At 46.2% G+C, this 17,631-nt stretch overlaps 1 non-coding gene and 1 pseudogene across 1 annotated transcript; one reads left to right on the top strand and one right to left on the bottom strand.

Annotated features, from left to right (window-relative positions):
* Positions 1–13,126: 13,126 nt before the first annotated feature.
* LOC117308165 (small ribosomal subunit protein uS11-like) lies at positions 13,127–17,387 on the bottom strand (annotated as a pseudogene).
* LOC117308402 (U6 spliceosomal RNA) lies at positions 14,841–14,947 on the top strand. The gene has a single exon (XR_004522382.1). It is a non-coding gene; the product is annotated as a U6 spliceosomal RNA (small nuclear RNA).
* Positions 17,388–17,631: the final 244 nt, after the last annotated feature.

Raw genomic sequence — 17,631 nt, 5'->3', positions numbered from 1 at the left:
ATTGAACTGGGGCCTTCGGCAGTGAGAGTGCAGAGTCCTAACCACTGGACTGCCAGGGAATTCCCAATGACTTTCTTTTTTTAAAGTGGTTCCCCATCATCTGAAGGTTTTCTTAACCTGGAACCCACGGACCACTTGAGTCTCCACATACAGGCCTCAGAAATAGAATCTCTTCAATTGTTTGTGTGTATTTGGGAAGAAAGAGGGTCTATAACTTTCATCGGCTACTAAGGGTGTCTCTGACTCCAAACCCTCCAAAAACTTATGAATCACTGAAAATTCTTGTTCCTTAGCATGGCCTCAGCCACCCTCATGATCCTACATCTGTTCACCTTCCAAAAATAAAACAAAAATGAACAAAAGCTCACCCTCCCTTTTGTCTGCTGTCTTAATGGGGCTAGTCCAACTGCTGTAAATCACCCCCACACCTCAGGGGCTTAACACAATAGAACTTTATTTGTGGGAGCTCCTGGCTAGTGAGCCAGCCCATCAGTCAGGGACTCAGGCTTGGTCTGTCCCACGGCTCTGGTTTCCTCAATGTCCTCTCCGTTTGGTTGGCGAACACGGAAAGAGCAAGGGGATCAGACCTTGGAGGTTTCTGTAGGCCAGTCTTGCAAATGGTGCCAAAGGCATCTCTTCAAGTTCCAGCAGCCAGAAGCCGGTCACGTGGCCGCCCGGAGCTGGAATGCGGTCCAGCCCGAAAGGAAGAAGCGGATTTGGAGAACAGCCAGCCAATCTCTGCCACACCTGGCTGACTTGTACTCATTGGTCCAGCTCCTGTGTTGTCTCCTCCAGGCAGCCTTCTCTGACCCCCACCTACACCTCAGCCTGCCTCCCCACTGATTCGGTTAGATTAATACGCCCCAAACTTTAATGCGCGTTCAAATCGCTGTGGGCCTTTCTTAAAATGCAGATTCTGATTCTGTAGGTCTGGGGTGGGACTTGGGATTCTACATTTCTATCACCTGCCAAGGTGATGCCGATGTTGCTGGTCCATGGAGCACACTTGGAGCAGCAAAGAGTTAGATGCCCCTCATCTCACTTTCACAGCGCTCTGTGCTTTCCTCCATCAAATCGCTGTGCAGCTGAGATGGCTCATTTCTGGGGCTTTCTCCTTGGCTCCGTGAGACCAGGGGACTGCATTTGTTCACCATCGGCCCCCTCCAGTGCCCGGGAGTGGGAAGCCTGGTGAATGTCAGTGAATGATTGAATAGGTCTCTCTTCCTTTGTAATTGGGATGCCCCCTCCCTGCCCCATGGCTGAGCCACACTGAGTTGGGGGGGCAACTTGAAACTGACAAATTGATCAGGGTCAGAGCTGGCCCCTTAGGCAAGAATATGGCATCAGACGGACTAGGCAAAGCCTCTCCTCTCAGGATCCGTGGTGGCTTTGCAGCACTCCCCCTCCTGCCTCACCCCAGGATTCCACATCTTGGGGCATCCTCTGGCCCCCAATGCAGTTTCTAGCTTCTGTTGATACAGCAGTGACTCTGACCCCTAAAGGGATACCCCCTCCTCTTGATGGTTAGAATATTTATGCTCAGGAGAAAGCCTTTTAGCCTCATGCTGTCTTAGGTTCCATTCTCCAGAAGCAGAAGCCATGACAAAGTTTCGTGGACAAGTATTTTATTCAAGAAGCGCTCCTAGGAGAAATTGGTAAGGGTGTCCCGTGGGAAGCACCTGCCTTCGGCATGTAATTCTGGCCTCAGATTCCCTGGGTTCAAATCCCAACTCTACTCATTGTCTGTCCTTGGGCAAATCCAAACTCTCTAAGGCTCAGGCTTAAATTAATGCGTGAGAAGTATTTAGCTCATGGTGAGCAATAATGAAGATTAGCTGTAATATGTATGGCAGGGACACTGTTTGGGGATGAGAGTAGAAAGAGAATGAACTTGGAGGCCAGACAGACCTATTATCAGCTGCGTGGGCATGGGCAGTCCCTTCAGTTTCCTGGGCCTCAGTCTTTCTATCTGTAAAGTGGAGCTGCGGTAGGAGGTAATCAAGATAGTGTGTATAAAGCAATGAGAACAGTGCTTCATGAGCATTGAAAAAGTGGTAGTTGTCTCACTATAGCTTTTTTGAAGGCTAATTGACATATAATAAATGCAACATATTTTAAGTGTCCATTTTGATGAGTTTGATGTACATATACACCTGTAACACCATCATGGCCATCAAGACAGTGAACCTCTCCATCACCCCCAAATGTTTCCTGGTGGCTTTTGTAAACTTCCCTCCCTCCCTTTCTCTTCTTCTGCTTTGCCCCCCCATCTCCGGGTGACCACTGATCTGCTATCTGTCACTGTAGATTCATCTGCATTTTTTAAAAAGTTTTCTGTAAGAGGAATCATGTGCTCGATCTTTGGGTGGTCTGGCTGCTTTCATTCAGCATAATAATTTTGAGATTCAGCCAAGCTGTCGCATGTCTCAGTAGCTCATTCATTTTTATTACTGAGTAGTATTCCTTTGTATGGGCATGCCACGATTTATTTATCCATTCTCCTGATGATGAACATTTGGGTTGTTTCCAGTTTGAGGTTATTAAAAAATCATTTTCTTATTGTGGTAAAAACACACAATATTAAATTTACCATTTTAACTTTTTGTGTGTGTGTGTGTGTGTGTGTGTGTTATGCAGGCCTCTCACTGTTGTGGCCTCTCCCGTTGCGGAGCACAGGCTCCGGACGCGCAGGCTCAGCGGCCATGGCTCATGGGCCCAGCCACTTCGCGGCATGTAGGATCTTCCCGGACCAGGGCACGAACCTGCGTCCCCTGCATCAGCAGGCGGACTCTCAACCACTGCACCACCAGGGAAGCCCCATCTTAACTATTTTTAAATATACACTTGAATGGTGTATTCACATTGTTGGACAATAAGTCTCTACAACTTTTTCACCTTGCAACACTGAAACTCTGTACCCATTAAACGCTAATCCCCCTCCCTCAAGCTCTTGGTAACCACCTTTCTGTTTCCTGTTTCTAGGATTTTGACTACTTTAGATACTTCATCTGACTGAATACAGTACTTGTCCTTTGTGACTCCTTATTTAACTTAATATAATGTCTTCAAGGTTCATCCATATTGTAACATGTGACAGTATCTCCTTCTTTAAGGCTGCATGATATTGCATTGTGTGCACGTACCACATTTTCCTTATCCACTCATTTGTCAGTGGACATGTGTGCTGCTTCCATTTCTTGGCTGCTGTGAATAATATTGCAATGAACATAAGTGTGCAAATATCCCTTCGAGATCCTGCTTTGAATTCTTTTGGATATGTGCCCAGAAGTGAGATTGCTGGATCTCACGGTAATTCTATTTTTAATTTTTTGAGGAACCTCCATACTATTTTCCATGGTGGCTGCACTATTTTCCATTCCCACCAGCAGTGCACAAGGGTTCCAACTTCCCCACATCCCCGCCAGCAGTTATTTTCTGTTCTTTTGATGGCAGCCATCCTGATGGGTGTGACAACATCATTTCACAATACTTTAAAAATGATACACAATCTTTGCAACAGTGCAGAATGTTATAAACTTTTTGAAGGACGATTGACATACAATAAATGGTACATATTTTAAGGGTACATTTTGATTTTGAGTTTTGACACATATATGTATATATACCTGTAAAACCATCAATCAAGGTAGTGAACATACCCATCACCCCCAAAAGTTTCCTGGGATCCCTCTGTGTTCCTCCTACTCTTTCCTCCCTCCCCGTTACTTCCAATTTCCAAGCAACCACTGATAACTACATGCTGTAAGGAAGAAAGTAAAACACACCTGCATTGGCTGCTATAGGTAGCTGTGGGTCTATATCATCACATGACCTCCCAGGGGTTGCTGGGGTTTGGTGACCATTTATTTTTTCTTTTTAAAATTAATTTATTTTTATTTTTGGCTGCGTTGGGTCTTCATTGCTGTGCGCGAGCTTTCTCTGGTTGCGGCGAGCGGGGGCTACTCTTTGTTGCGGTGTGCGGGCTTCTCATTGCAGTGGCTTCTCTTGTTTCGGAGCACGAGCTCTAGGAGCGCCGGCTTCAGTAGTTGTGGCACGTGGGCTTAGTAGCTGTGGCACGCGGGCTTAGTTGCTCCATGGCATGTGGGATCTTCCTGGGCCAGGGCTCGAACCCGTGTCCCCTGCATTGGCAGGCAGATTCTTAACCACTGTGCCAGCAGGGAAGCCCCTTTGGGACCATTTGTAACCTAATGACACTCCTGACCATCTGTGTCCCGAATCTGGGTGCATTGTTCCTTCTGTGGCTTTTCCAGGGTCCCATAAATACTAGATTATAGGATATGAAGTTGTTGATATTCAGCTATTTTTGAGTCACAAAACGTGAATTTCATATGATTCAGCTTAAAATCCAACAATTCATGTATTCACTTATTCATTTCCCCAATGGGATCTACAGAGATTCCTTCCTGAAATATTATGACCCAGAGCAAGTAAAAATGTTAAAATAAAGAAGAAAGACTCACCTCTAACCACTTAAAAGGAAGACAGGCTAATTGCATCAGGAACCAGGGAGGAAGCAGTCAATGAACTTGATAGTCATTTTACTGTACTTAAGTTTAGCTGTTTCCAGGAATCTGGGGTGAAAAGGGAAACACAGAGTGTAAGCTTTTTGCTGTCAGATAAAAGGAACTAAGTTCAGAAGGGAAGCCAGATGTCATTCTCAGCCCAGATCTGGGAAGAAAAAGGTCAAGTCTGGGTGAGTCGTCATCTCCTAAACCTCATTTCTGAGAAAATCACATTTTTCTTTAAGTTGGAGGAGTTAACAGTGGCTTTTGGTTCCAGCTGGGAGGCATCACCATAGCAAAAGGCAATTATTAGATCAAAGCGACAATTTAATGCATCTTTGAAGGCCACTAATTTGATGCAGAGGTGGCAATCAAACCCTGCGCTCATGACTGGTTTGCTTGACCTTAAAATAAACTTGTCAGTTCTGCTCCATGCTTTACATTTTCAAATAAATATCTCTTTTATTCTCACAGCATTAAAACATAAACAAACAATGACATAGACGCAGAAAGCTTCAGGGACTGATAAGAGGGGATTTCACGCAGGCTCTCCCCAAATCACCTAAAGACATGGCAATGGGAATCTTATCTTCAGAAAAATCTAGATTCAGGACACACCGACTCCCTTTCCCCACTGCTCCAGCCTGTAATTATCTCACAGCTACAGGTTTCTTCCTTTAGGCCAGTGGTTCTCAAATGAGTCAGGAGAGGGGTGATACACACATTTTGGCAATGTTTAGATACATTTTGGGTTGTCACAAGTGCTGTGTGTGTGTACATGTGTGTGTGTGTGTGCTCTTGGTTTCTAGTGGGTAGAGGAGGTGATGGGGGGGAGGGAGGATGGTGAGAGAGATGGAGAGGAGGAGGAGGGTAACTGTAGCTAGAAAAGAGATGAGAAGGAACACAAAATGAGACAGGAGAAGAGGGAAGAGACGGGAGAGGAAAGGCACCAAGCCTCACATGGGTGCTGGATCCAGCCGACCTGACATCTCCGCCTGGACTTTCCAATGATGTGAATCAATCGCTTCCCTATTAGCTTAAGCCCGTTTCAGACGAGTTTCACTCATTTGTATCCAAAAGGCTCCTAGGGACTTCCCTGGTGGTCCAGTCGGTGAGACTCCGAGCTCCCAATGCAGGGGACTGAAACGCACAAAAAGATTTGTGCAGTGTATGGAGAAGGTGCCGTGACTGATCTAACATGTCAAAAGTGGTTTGTGGGGCTTCCCTGGTGACACAGTGGTTGAGAGTTCGCCTGCCGATGCAGGGGACACGGGTTCGTGCCCTGGTCCGGGAAGATCCCACATGCCGCGGAGCGGCTGGGCTCGTGAGCCATGGCCGCTGAGCCTGTGCGTCTGGAGCCTGTGCTCCGCAACAGGAGAGGCCACAACAGTGAGAGGCCTGCATACCGCCAAAAAAAAACCCAAAAAAACCAAAGGCACTTTTTGGCCCACCCAATACTTTATCCCCTGCTACGTCTCTCCCCTGAGGCAATGAGTACTAGGCTGACTTCAGTATGAATTCGGGGAAAAGGAAGGGAAAGACGTGGGGAGAAAACTCAGAGTATGTAAAAACTCATGGCACGTTAGGTGATCAGATAAATGATTAACCTCATCCTTCTTATTCGTTCTTTCCTCATATCTTTAAAAATATACCTTTCAATCCAATAATTCTTAGGAGTATTAACACAACAACTTCTTATTGGTGAGGAGGAAATGCACTGAATCAAATCTGCAGTTAGATTTTAATGCACATTGCTGAGAAATTCCTTCTCTAGTCTCATACAATTCAGTGCATGCCAAGAATGCTGGCTGTTTGGGGATTTGAAGAAAACAGCAGTTTGTCCATCTCCTGTTTTTCAGAGCCTCCCAGAGCTCTCTTTCATTCCCTAACATTTACAATTATAGCAATGATGCAATCTGAGTCCTAGAATCTCCTGTGTTCTCCACCCCCCGCCCACCACACCCTACCCCCTCCCTCCTCGGCTTGTCAGTTTCTGACAAGTGCTAGCAAGAATCTAAAGTTCAAAAGGGTAAGTTCATGCAACTAAATGCCAGGGAGAGTTGAGTAATCTTTCTTTGCATGATACAGTACTTAGGTTTATTTTTTCAAATGCCAAAAAGTCTTCTCTCTAACTTTCCCATTTTTGATAGAGAAGTGGGTACTGAGAAATATGGCTCTGCTGGAAGAAAAACAGTAACTCAAATGGTCAAATGATAAGTGTGTTTGGATTTCATCCTCAGCACTGGAGGGCAATAGGGAGGAGTAGAGACTGTGGCAAACTGGAATCCCAACCCTTCCCTTTTTAAAGGGGCAGCTACTGCTGAATTCCAGTTGCTTGTTGCCAGGGTAAGTGTAGGCACAGTGTTGCCATAGCTTAGGAATTTTCAAGAGAAACTGGAAGTGTGGAATTTGATGTTAAAACAATTTTTTGAGTTTTATATAGTAACTTGATTTTTTTTTATAGAACATTTTTTTCCAGCCCACTTTCCTGGGCTAAATCCTGATTTCAGGCCACCGCTTTGCAATCCTCTTTCCTTAAGTTTCCTGAGCAATCTCTCTAGACGTTGAGCAATAGCCACTGTACTTTTCTCTCCTCAAGACATTCTGATGACCCCTATTCCTCTGCTGCTGTCCCAGGGATCTCTATCAGTCTGTAATCTCTGTGCATGTGTGTGTATCATTTTTTTTACATACATTAACAAGCACTTATATAAGGTACTATATAAGCCCTTACATACATTATTAAATTTAATCTTTACAAAACTGTGAGGTAGACACATATATTAGTTGTTTATGGCTACATAACAAATAATCCTATTGCCCTATGATTATAAGGGGGTATATAGGAACTCTTTGGGCTATTTTTACAACTTTTCTATAAATCTAAAATAATCTCAAAATTAAAAGTTTTAAAAAATTACTGATGCCTGTACCCTATCCTAATAGATTCTGATTTGATTGGTCTAAATTAGAACCTGGATGTAGGAATTTTTAATTTTTTTATATATTTTTTGGCCACACTCCACGGCTTGTGGAAATTAGCTTCCGAACCAGGAACTGAACCCAGGCCCTCGGTGGTGAAAGCGCAGAGTCCTAACCACTGGACCACCAGGGAATTCCCCTCGTCTTTTTTTTTTTTTTTTTTTTTTTGCGGTACGCGGGCCTCTCACTGTTGTGGCCTCTCCTGTTGCGGAGCACAGGGTCCGGATGCGCAGGCTCAGCGGCCATGGCTCACGGGCCCAGCCGCTCCGCGGCATGTGGGATCTTCCCGGACTGGGGCACGAACCTGTGTTCCCTGCATTGGCAGGCGGACTGTCAACCACTGCACCACCAGGGAAGTCACCTCGTCTTTTTTTTTTTTTTAATTACTTTTTAAATTGAAGTATAGTTGATTTACAATGTTGTGTTAATTACTGCTATACAGCAAATTTTTAAAATATAATTTATTTATTTATATTTGGCTGCGTTGGGTCTTTGTTGCTGAGCACGGGCTTTCTCTAGTTGCGGCGACCAGGAGCTACTCTTTGTTGCGGTGCGCGGGCTTCTCATTGCGGTGGCTTTTCTCGTTGTGGAGCACGGGCTCTAGGCGCGTGGGTTTCAGTAGTTGTGGCACGCAGGCTCAGTAGTTGTGGCTCACGGGCTCTAGAGCACAAGCTCAGTAGTTGTGGCACACGGGCTTAGTTGCCCCGCGGCACGTGGGATCTTCCCGGACCAGGGCTCGAACCCGTGTCCCCTGCGTTGGAAGGCAGATTCTTAACCTCTGCGCCACCAGGGAAGTCCCTATACAGCAAATTGATTCATTCAGTTTTTTATATATATATATATATATATATTCTTTTTTAAAAATATTCTTTCCATTATGGTTTATCATAGGAAGTTGAATATACTTCTCTGTGCTCTACAGCAGGACCTTGTTGTTTATCCATTCTGTATATAAAAGCTTCCATCTGTTAACCCCAACCTCCCACTCCAACCCTCCCCCAACACCATCCCCCTCGACAACCACCAGTCTGTTCTCTGTGTCCGTAAGAATATTTTTAGTCTTGTGTTTCTAATTTGCAGTCAAGATTGAGATTCACTGTCTAGATACTGAATCATTATCAAAATTATTTCACAAATTATTCTTAAGATTCCTTTAAAAAAAGATACAGCAAAGAGGATATGTCATGCCATCCCACGTGTTTTGGTTTCTAGTTTGAGGTCCTTTGACAAAGATAAAAAACGTTGATGAAACAACGTTATATGACTGAGCAGTTATGGAACGTTAGCTGCTTAGAATGTGGAAACAATACTTCTAACCCTAAAAACTACATTGATCAATTTCATGGTCAAAAGGAAATAAAAAGGGAAGTGTCCTGTCATTTTTTCCCCTTCCTTGTTTGTATAAACTATACAATGATCCACTGTGAATACTTACCAAATAATGCAAAATTACCTTCACATTAGTAAAATACACAGTTGTTAAACACACACTGTAGTGTTGGGACCGTTTTGTATCCTGTTGTGGTGGTGGTTACACGAATCTAGACACATGTAATAAAATTTCATAGTATTACACACACACACACATTCACACCCAGTGCCTGTAAAAACTGGTGAAAGTGAATGGGGCTTGGAGTTTAGTGAATAGCACTATACCAATGTTAATTTCCTGGTTTTGATAATGGGCTCTATTTGTTTATGTAAAATGTTGTCACTAGGGGAAGCTGGGTGAAAGGTGGATGAGAGCTCTCTATACCACGTCTGCAAATTCTTGGAACTCTAAAATGATTTCAACATGAAGGCTTTATTAAATATGTGGGAAAAATTGAAGAGCTACTTTGGGCGTGGAAGTTTTGCAATAAAACACAGAACAAATAGCCACCGTTCGCTGGCTTCCTTTGCCTTTAGGATTAAGTTCAAAGCCCTTAGGATGGCAGTTAAGGCCCTTCTTGACCTGGTTCTGGCTACTTTTCCCAGATCCTTTAGGGTTTGGGACACACAATCAAAGTGTGTCATCAGGAGATGCCCTAGAAACGCCAGGTGGTGAAAAGACAGTTCAGTCCCTCAAAGCAACATGAGAGCTGGGCTGGGTCAGGGCCTGGGTCCTGCAGACAAACCATTACACCCAAAGCTCCCTTTTAATACAAAAATTTCATGACCTCACTTTACTGAAAGAAAATTCATGGACAATGTAGCCTCTTTCCACACATAATTTACAAAAATGAATACCATGCCCCAACTGTATTTTATTTTATTCTTCTTCCTGTGTTTTTTTTTTTTTTTTTTTTTTTTGGCTGCACTGTGTGGCATGCAGGATATTAGTTCCCCAACAAGGGTTTGAACCTGTACCACTTGCAGTGGAAGCTCGGAGTCTTAACCACTGACCCACCAGGGAAGTTCCCCCCTCTCCAACTGTATTTTAAAAAGGAAAAATATATATATAAAAAAAGGAAAAATATTATAATAAAATAACATCCATTTCTATAAGTAAATGCTTAGGCACAAGTACTCTGGGAGACTTTCGCAGGCAGATGCTAAAAATGCAAATTGATAGGGTTGTGCTGTGTAGCCACACGGATATCACATTTGAGGATGTGAATCTCCCAGATGGTACATGACTCTTGGTAAAATTCCGAACCAAGCAAATCATGGTCTTCCTAGGATTTACAGGGTAGCTAACTTCTTGGAATATTCTGGGTATAACAAAATAGTACAAAAGACCCTTTGTGATTATACATAAAACAGAGAGGTAGGTTCAGAGCCTACAAGTTTTTTGTTTGTTTGTTTGTTTTACCACCTTTGTGAATGTTCAGTGGAAGATTCAAAAGTCACAGCGGGGACACGGAACAATTCTTCATTTGACGGCACTGTCCCATGCATTGCAGGAGAGTTAGCATGTCTGGCTGTTGCCCACTCAATTCCAGGAGCTCCCCAATAATTGTGGAAACAAGAAGAGCTCCTTAAATTTCCCAGATGTTTCCCTGGGAGGGGGGTAACTTCCTGTTGAGAACTAATATGGGAGCGGTCAGCCACATGTGGTTAATATAGGGCTTTAAAATATGTGTGTGGGGGCTTCCCTGGTGGCGCAGTGGTTGAGGGTCCGCCTGCCGATGCAGGGGACACGGTTTTGCTCCCTGGTCCAGGAAGATCCCACGTGCCGCGGAGCAACTAAGCCCGTGTGCCACAGCTACTGAGCCCGCGAGCCACAACTACTGAGCCCATGTGCCACGACTACTGAAGCCCACGTGCCTAGAGCCCATGCTCTGCAACAAGAGAAGCCACTGCAATGAGAAGCCCATGCACCGCAACAAAGAGTAACCCCCGCTCACCGCAACTAGAGAAAGCCCACGTGCAGCAACAGAGACCCAATGCAGCCAAAAATAAAATAAATAAATTTTTAAAAATCCTTTGAGAGGCTTCCCTGGTGGCGCAGTGGTTGAGAGTCCGCCTGCCCATGCAGGGGACACGGATTCGTGCCCTGGTCTGGGAAGATCCCACATGCCACGGAGTGTCTGGACCCGTGATTCATGGCCACTGAGCCTGCGCGTCCGGAGCCTGTGCTCCGCAACGGGAGAGGCCACAACAGTGAAAGGCCCGCGTACCGCAAAAAAATAAATAAATAAAATAAAATGTGTGTGTGTGACTTCCCTGGTTGGTCCAGTGGTTAAGACTCCACGCTTCCACTGCAGGGAGCGTGGGGCTCGATCCCTGGTTGGGGACCTAAGATCCCATGTGCTGCACAGTCCAGCCAAAAAAAAAGAAAAATCAAAACAAACAAACAAATAAATAATGAAATATGTGGGGTCCCCGACTTGTGATGTGCTGACAGTGTAAAATGCTCATAGGATTTCAAGACTTGATATGAAAAAAAAAAAAAGAGCATAAAATATCTCATTAATAACTTTAAAAAAACCAAGTATTTGTTGAAATGATACACACACAAAAAACCTCTGTTCTTCAATTGATTAATTAATTATTTTTTTCTTTTTGGCCATGCCACATGGCTAGTGGGATCTTAGCTCCCCAACCAGGCTTGAACTTGTGTCCTTGGCAGTGAAAAACCCCAAGTCCTAATCACTGGACCACCAGGGAATTCCCTAAAATTTTTTTATTATAGCCATCCTAGTGGCTGTGAAGTGGCATCTCACTGTGCTTTGGGGTTGCAGTTCCCTGATGTCTGATGATGTGGAACATCTAACTATAGCTTTTTTTTTTTTCGGTACACAGGCCTCTCACTGCTGTGACCTCTCCCGTTGCAGAGCACAGGCTCCGGACGTGCAGGCTCAGCGGCCACGGTTCACGGGCCCAGCCGCTCCGCGGCATGTGGGATCTTCCTGGACCGGGGCACAAACCCGTGTCCCCTGCATCGGCAAGCGGACTCCCAACCACCGCACCACCAGGGAAGCCCTAACTATAGCTTTTTGATGACAAAGTTTAACAAGTCCCTACAGGAAACAGGCTTTTGTCTTCCACAAAGAGACAAGAGATTCTCCAAGGTGCCTGGTAGGGACTGAATGTTTGTGTCCAACCACCCCACCCTCTCAGATTAATATGTTGAAATCCTCCCTCACAATGTGATGGTATTTGGAGATGGGGCATTTGGGAGGTGGTTAGGTCATGAGGGTGGAGCCCTCACCGAGTAGGATTAGTGTCCTTATTAAAGAGTCCCGAGGACTTCCCTGCTGGCGCAGTGGTTAAGACTCTGTGCTCCCAATGCAGGGGGCCTGGGTTTGATCCCTGGTCAGGGAACTAGATCCCACACGTGTGCCTCAGCGAAGAGTTTGCATGCCACGACTAAGGAGCCTGCGTGCTGCAACTAAGGAACCAGTGAGCTGCAACTAAGGAGCCCGCCTGCAGCAACTAAGACCCAGCGCAACCAAATAAGTAAATATTAAAAAAAAAAAGAGAGATCCCAGAGTGTTCATTATTCCTGCCCATGTGAGGACACAGTGAGAAGACAGCCATCTGCAAACAAGGAAGCAGGGCCTCACGAGATAGCAGATCTGCTAACATCTTGACCTTGGACTTCCAGCCTCCAGTACTGTGAGAAATAAATGATTGTTGTCTAAGCCCCCCAGTCTATGGTATTTTTGTTACAAGAGCCCGGACAGATTAAGACGGTGCGTATAGTTCCAATTGTGTTCTGCTTGTTTTCTTGCTTAGGTAGGGATAGGTCTGCTATTTGCTGTGGTTCTCTCCACCTTGGACTTGGGCTCAGCTCTTCACAGCCATGCTGCAGGCCCTAGACGATAGCCTGAGGTCTCCAAGGATTGACTTTCTCTGTAGAGACAGGCTGGGAGACACTTTTGCAAGGGGGAGGAGAAAGGAAGGATAGGACACTGGAGTCTCCAGAGTCCTGAGGCACCCCCAGTTCCTCCAGGGAACTGATTCAACAAAGTAAGCAAAGCTGTGTTTCAGAGCCTCCTGGGGAGTGATGTGTAGCTCTGGGAAGGCATCCGCAGAGTAATGTCCTACCACTATTGATGCGGATGGTGAGGATGATGAAAGGTCCTCAGTGTGATGAGCAGGAGCCCTGCCAGGAGCTGCAGAGAGCAGCCCTGGTTCCTGTGGAGCATGCCTCCCTCTCAGAAGACAGGCTGACCTGAGGAGGAAGGAGGTGCCTACAGCCGCTTGGCATAGCCACGCTGTAAAGTGCAGGTTATCAGAGCAAAAATGGGAGCTGGGGTGGTCAGCAGGGTCCATGCACAAAGAGGGGACTGGAAGCCAGGTGTGGGGCATCGAGGAGCATTCACCACACCCCAAGAGCGGTGGGCTGCCTCAAAGGGGCATCCAAGGAGGGTCAGATACGCATCTGTTAGAGGATGCTGGCTGTAGTATGGAAAGCAGACAGCAGGGGGCGGGAGGGAGCCAGCAGAAGTCCTGTCTGGGAAGTAAAGCAGCAAGCCCTAGGGGCACCTCTGAACAAGTGCAGGTCCTGCTCTAGACACTTCCACAGACACAAAGGCAATACAAGACGTGGCCGTGGCCCTCTGGAACATTACAACCACAGCTGAAAGGCCAGGAGACACGTGTTTGCAGTTCTCGAGTGCAGTAAGTAGGTGAGCGAGATTTAGCAGCACCTCCTTATTGTGACGTAAATAAATAAACAGCCCAACAGCAAGGCACACCCTCTCTTAGCATGTGCTTTACCCCCCAAGGCCAGTTAGCTGAAAGTCATACCCAGCCACAGGCTTTTGCCACCAAAACACCACTTCTAGAGGCTTTCCCTGTGCATTTGTAAGGTCATGACCTTTCACTCCCGTCAGTTCATTTTTCTGAGCGTCAGCATCTTCATCTGTAAAACAGGATCATATAATTATCTCCATCATAGTGTGGTGATGAGGATTAACTCAGATAATGCAAGCAAAGTGCTTAGCACAGGAATTTTTTTAAAATTTTTATTTATTTTGGCTGTTTTGGGTCTTCACTGCTGCGCGCAGGCTTCCTCTAGTTGCGGCGAGCGGGGGCTACTCTTTGTTGCAGTGCGCGGGCTTCTCATTGCGGTGGCTTCTCTTGCTGTGGAGCACGGGCACGCAGGCTTATTAGTTGTGGCTCACGGGTTCTAGAGCTCAGGCTCCGTAGTTGTGGCTCTTGGGCTTAGTTGCTCCGCGGCACGTGGGATCTTCCCGGACCAGGGATCGAACCCGTGTCCCCTGCACTGGCAGGCAGATTCTTAACCACTGCTCCACCAGGGAAGTCCTCAGTGAATGTTAATGATAATTGTTATTTCTGTTTTATCTTGATATGTCAGTATTAAATTATTATTCAACCGCAAAGCTGACTCTCCCATAGGACTGTGAATACCCTGAGGGCAAAGTCATCTTTGCATCTACCATAAACCTAAATGCTTACTGCCAGGGGTGGAGGGGAGAGCTGTGCCCCTGTCCACAGTGCTGAAGCTTCACGGCCTGGGCATTCCTTGTGATGCTTCCTCTCCAACCCATTCACACTGTCCTCTATGAAGATGCCCTCTGCATTTGCACATGATAGTGGTCCTGGCATCAGCTCTCATCTCATCTCCCAGCTATGTTAACTGAATACAGCAGGTAGTAAAAGGGTTCGTACCACATGAACTCACTGTTGGAAAACACACCCTGTCCATGCATTCATTTTTGTAGAGCATATATTGTGTACAAATTATCAAACGTGTATAGAAGAAGAATATATACCAAACAGTTAATGGTCTTATCACATTATGGTGGGATTGGTCACTGCAAGGGGATTGCTTTTTTTGAACTTATTCTCTTCGGTATTTTTGTTTGTTTTAACAATAACCCCTACTTTATCTTTGTCAAATTAATTTGAAAATAATGTTTAACCAGAAAACACAGTTAGGTGCTCGCTTCAGCAGCACATACAGTAAAATTGGAATGACGTGGAGAAGATTAACATGGCCCCTGAACAAGGATAACTCGCAAATTCATGAAACGTTCCATAGTTTTCAGACTTACAGATATTGAAAACAAACTTATGGTTACCAAAGGGAAAACATATGGGGGAGGGATAAATCAGGAGCTTGGGATAAACATAAACACACTACTATGTAGAAGATAGATAACCAACAAGGACCTACTGTATAGCACAGGGAACTCTACTCAATATTCTGTAATAACCTATATGAGAAAAGAATCTGAAAAAGAATGGATATATGTATGTGTATAACTGAGTCAATTTGCTGTACACCAGAAACTAACACAACATTGTAAATCAACTATACTCTAAAAAATTTTTTTTATTATTTTATTTTATTTTATTATTTATTTATTTATTTTTTGCGGTACGCAGGCCTCTCACTGCGGTGGCCTCTCCCGTTGCGGAGCACAGGCTCTGGACGCGCAGGCTCAGCAGCCATGGCTCACGGGCCCAGCCGCTCCGTGGCATGTGGGATCCTCCCGGACCGGGGCACGAACCCGTGTCCCCTGCATCAGCAGGCGGACTCTCAACCACTGCGCCACAAGGGAAACCCTAAAAAAATTTTTTTAAAGAAAACACCGTTAGTTGGGAGAACTGCACAAAGCAGGTTTGGGAACCACCTTCAGGGTCCAAAGGCAGAAGCAGAATCTATTACTCCTCTATCTGAATTTGGGCAGGACCTTGTGACTGCCTCAATGAATAGGATATGGGGGAAGTGACTCTAGGTAGCTCCCAAAACTAGGTCATGAATGGTGATACAACTTCCAGCTGCCTCTCTCTCTGAGGATGCTTGGTCCTGGAACCCAGCGGCCATGCTGTGAGGAAGCCCAAGCCAAGCACTTGGAGAGGCCCAGCCTACAAGCAGCATGAACCTCCCCATGTGTGAGGGAGGGAGCCTTCAGATGATCCAGCTTCTGACCTTTGGATCTTCCAGCTGAGGCCTCAGATAAGGATGAGCAGAGACAAGCCATCCTGACTGATGTGCTCTGCCTGAGTTCCTGATCCACGGCATCTGTAAGCAAAATAAATGGTTGTTTTATGGCACTAAGTTTGGGGGGTACTTTGTGTTGCAGTCATAGCAACCAGAGCAGCTGGTAAGTGGGAGAGTCAGGGTTTGACATTGGGAGTCCCAACCTCTTTTCACTCACCCTCCACCCTTCCCCGCTCTCGCCTTCTGGTGAAACTCCAGCGTTACCAGTGGCTAGCAGCCTCCTCTCTCCCAGTCTGGGGACTTCTGACTAATCTCAAGACCAGTTATTTTTATTTGGAAAATAAACATTAGAAGTCAAAGGCAATTGTTCACAGAGTGTGTAAAAGCCTCTCTCGGTGACAGCTGTGGTTCTTCCCACAAAGGAGAGCCACCAGCCCTCTTATCACCCTTGCCCACGCGCCCCCCCCATGCAAGAAAACGTGAGTCAAACAAAAAGTAACGAGACCGTCTGTTCCTTCCTCCCGCCCATGCCGTTTGCTCAGATCACAAAGCTTCCTCCTCCTCCTTCTTCTTCTTTTAAAATAAAGTCTCCGGGCTTCCCTGGTGGCGCAGTAGTTGACAGTCCGCCTGCCGATGCAGGGGACGTGGGTTCGTGTCCCGGTCCGGGAAGATCCCACATGCCGCGGAGCGGCTGGGCCCGTGAGCCATGGCCGTTGAGCCTGCGTGTCCGGAGCCTGTGCTCCGCAACGGGAGAGGCCACAGCAATGAGAGGCCCGCGTACCGCAAAAAAGTAAAAAAATAAAAATAAAATAAAATAAAAAGTCTCCGAGGATCGGAGGGCCAGTCATTGTCTTTTCTGTGTCTACCTTGCTTCCTTCCAAAACAGTGGGACATATGCCTTCCGTTTGCTTTAGCATTTTCGCATTTTGAGCTTACATCAAGGCAATTTATTAACAGAAAACAATAATTTGAGGAGTCCTTCTCACAGAGAGCGACCACGGAGACCCCCCGTTCCTGCGGGTACTGTCGGAGGAGATGGGGGTGACATCCTCAATCCGCCCAATCTTTGTTCCTGAGCGGGTGAGGGCTCTGAGGGCTGACTGGGCCCCCGGTCCAGGAGTCTTGGTCCTATTTCCTCCTGTGGCCCGGAGTTTGATGTGGAGGGCAGTGATGCCCAGCTCCTTGCACCTCTGGGTTACATCCTAGGCAGCCAACGTGGCAGCATATGGGGATGACTCATCTCAGTCAGCCTTCACCTTCATCCCACCAGTTACACGGCAGATAGCTTCCTTGCCAGAAAGGTCGGTGACATGGACAAAAGTGTCATTGAAGGATGCAAAAAGGTGGCACACACCAAATGCATTTTCTCGCTCAGCCACCTGAGGGCCGAGGCTGATGATCTGTTCTTCCTTCTTTTCTTTCCCCTTGCGAGGTGCCCTTTCTGCGCATCTTCTCCAGAATCCACCAGCAGAAAGAGAGAGAGGGAGAGGGCGGGGCGACGGCTCAAGCTCGTCTGCTTTAGCGTTAAAAAAAATCATACTTAACACCTGGGCAGGTCTAGAAGCACATCTATGGGCCCTCAGGCTTGAGAGCCAAGTTTGGCTGAATATTGTAACCAAAAGTGGGGTCAGGCTACTCGTCGCCCAAAAGCCAATAAAAAGGCAAGGGTGGTGGAAAGGAAACTCTGCTTTATTTTGGATGAGGGCAACTGGGGGTGGGGGCAGTGGACGCCTGTCCAAAGGCCAGCTCCTTCCCCATTCCTCTCCTGTGAAAATCTGGGGG

Source organism: Tursiops truncatus, chromosome 15 (assembly GCF_011762595.2).
Source record: "Tursiops truncatus isolate mTurTru1 chromosome 15, mTurTru1.mat.Y, whole genome shotgun sequence".
In the NCBI taxonomy this organism is placed as follows: domain Eukaryota; kingdom Metazoa; phylum Chordata; class Mammalia; order Artiodactyla; family Delphinidae; genus Tursiops; species Tursiops truncatus.
The sequence above is the reverse complement of the archived record's forward strand: the minus strand, read 5'-3'. Positions and strand labels throughout refer to the sequence as shown.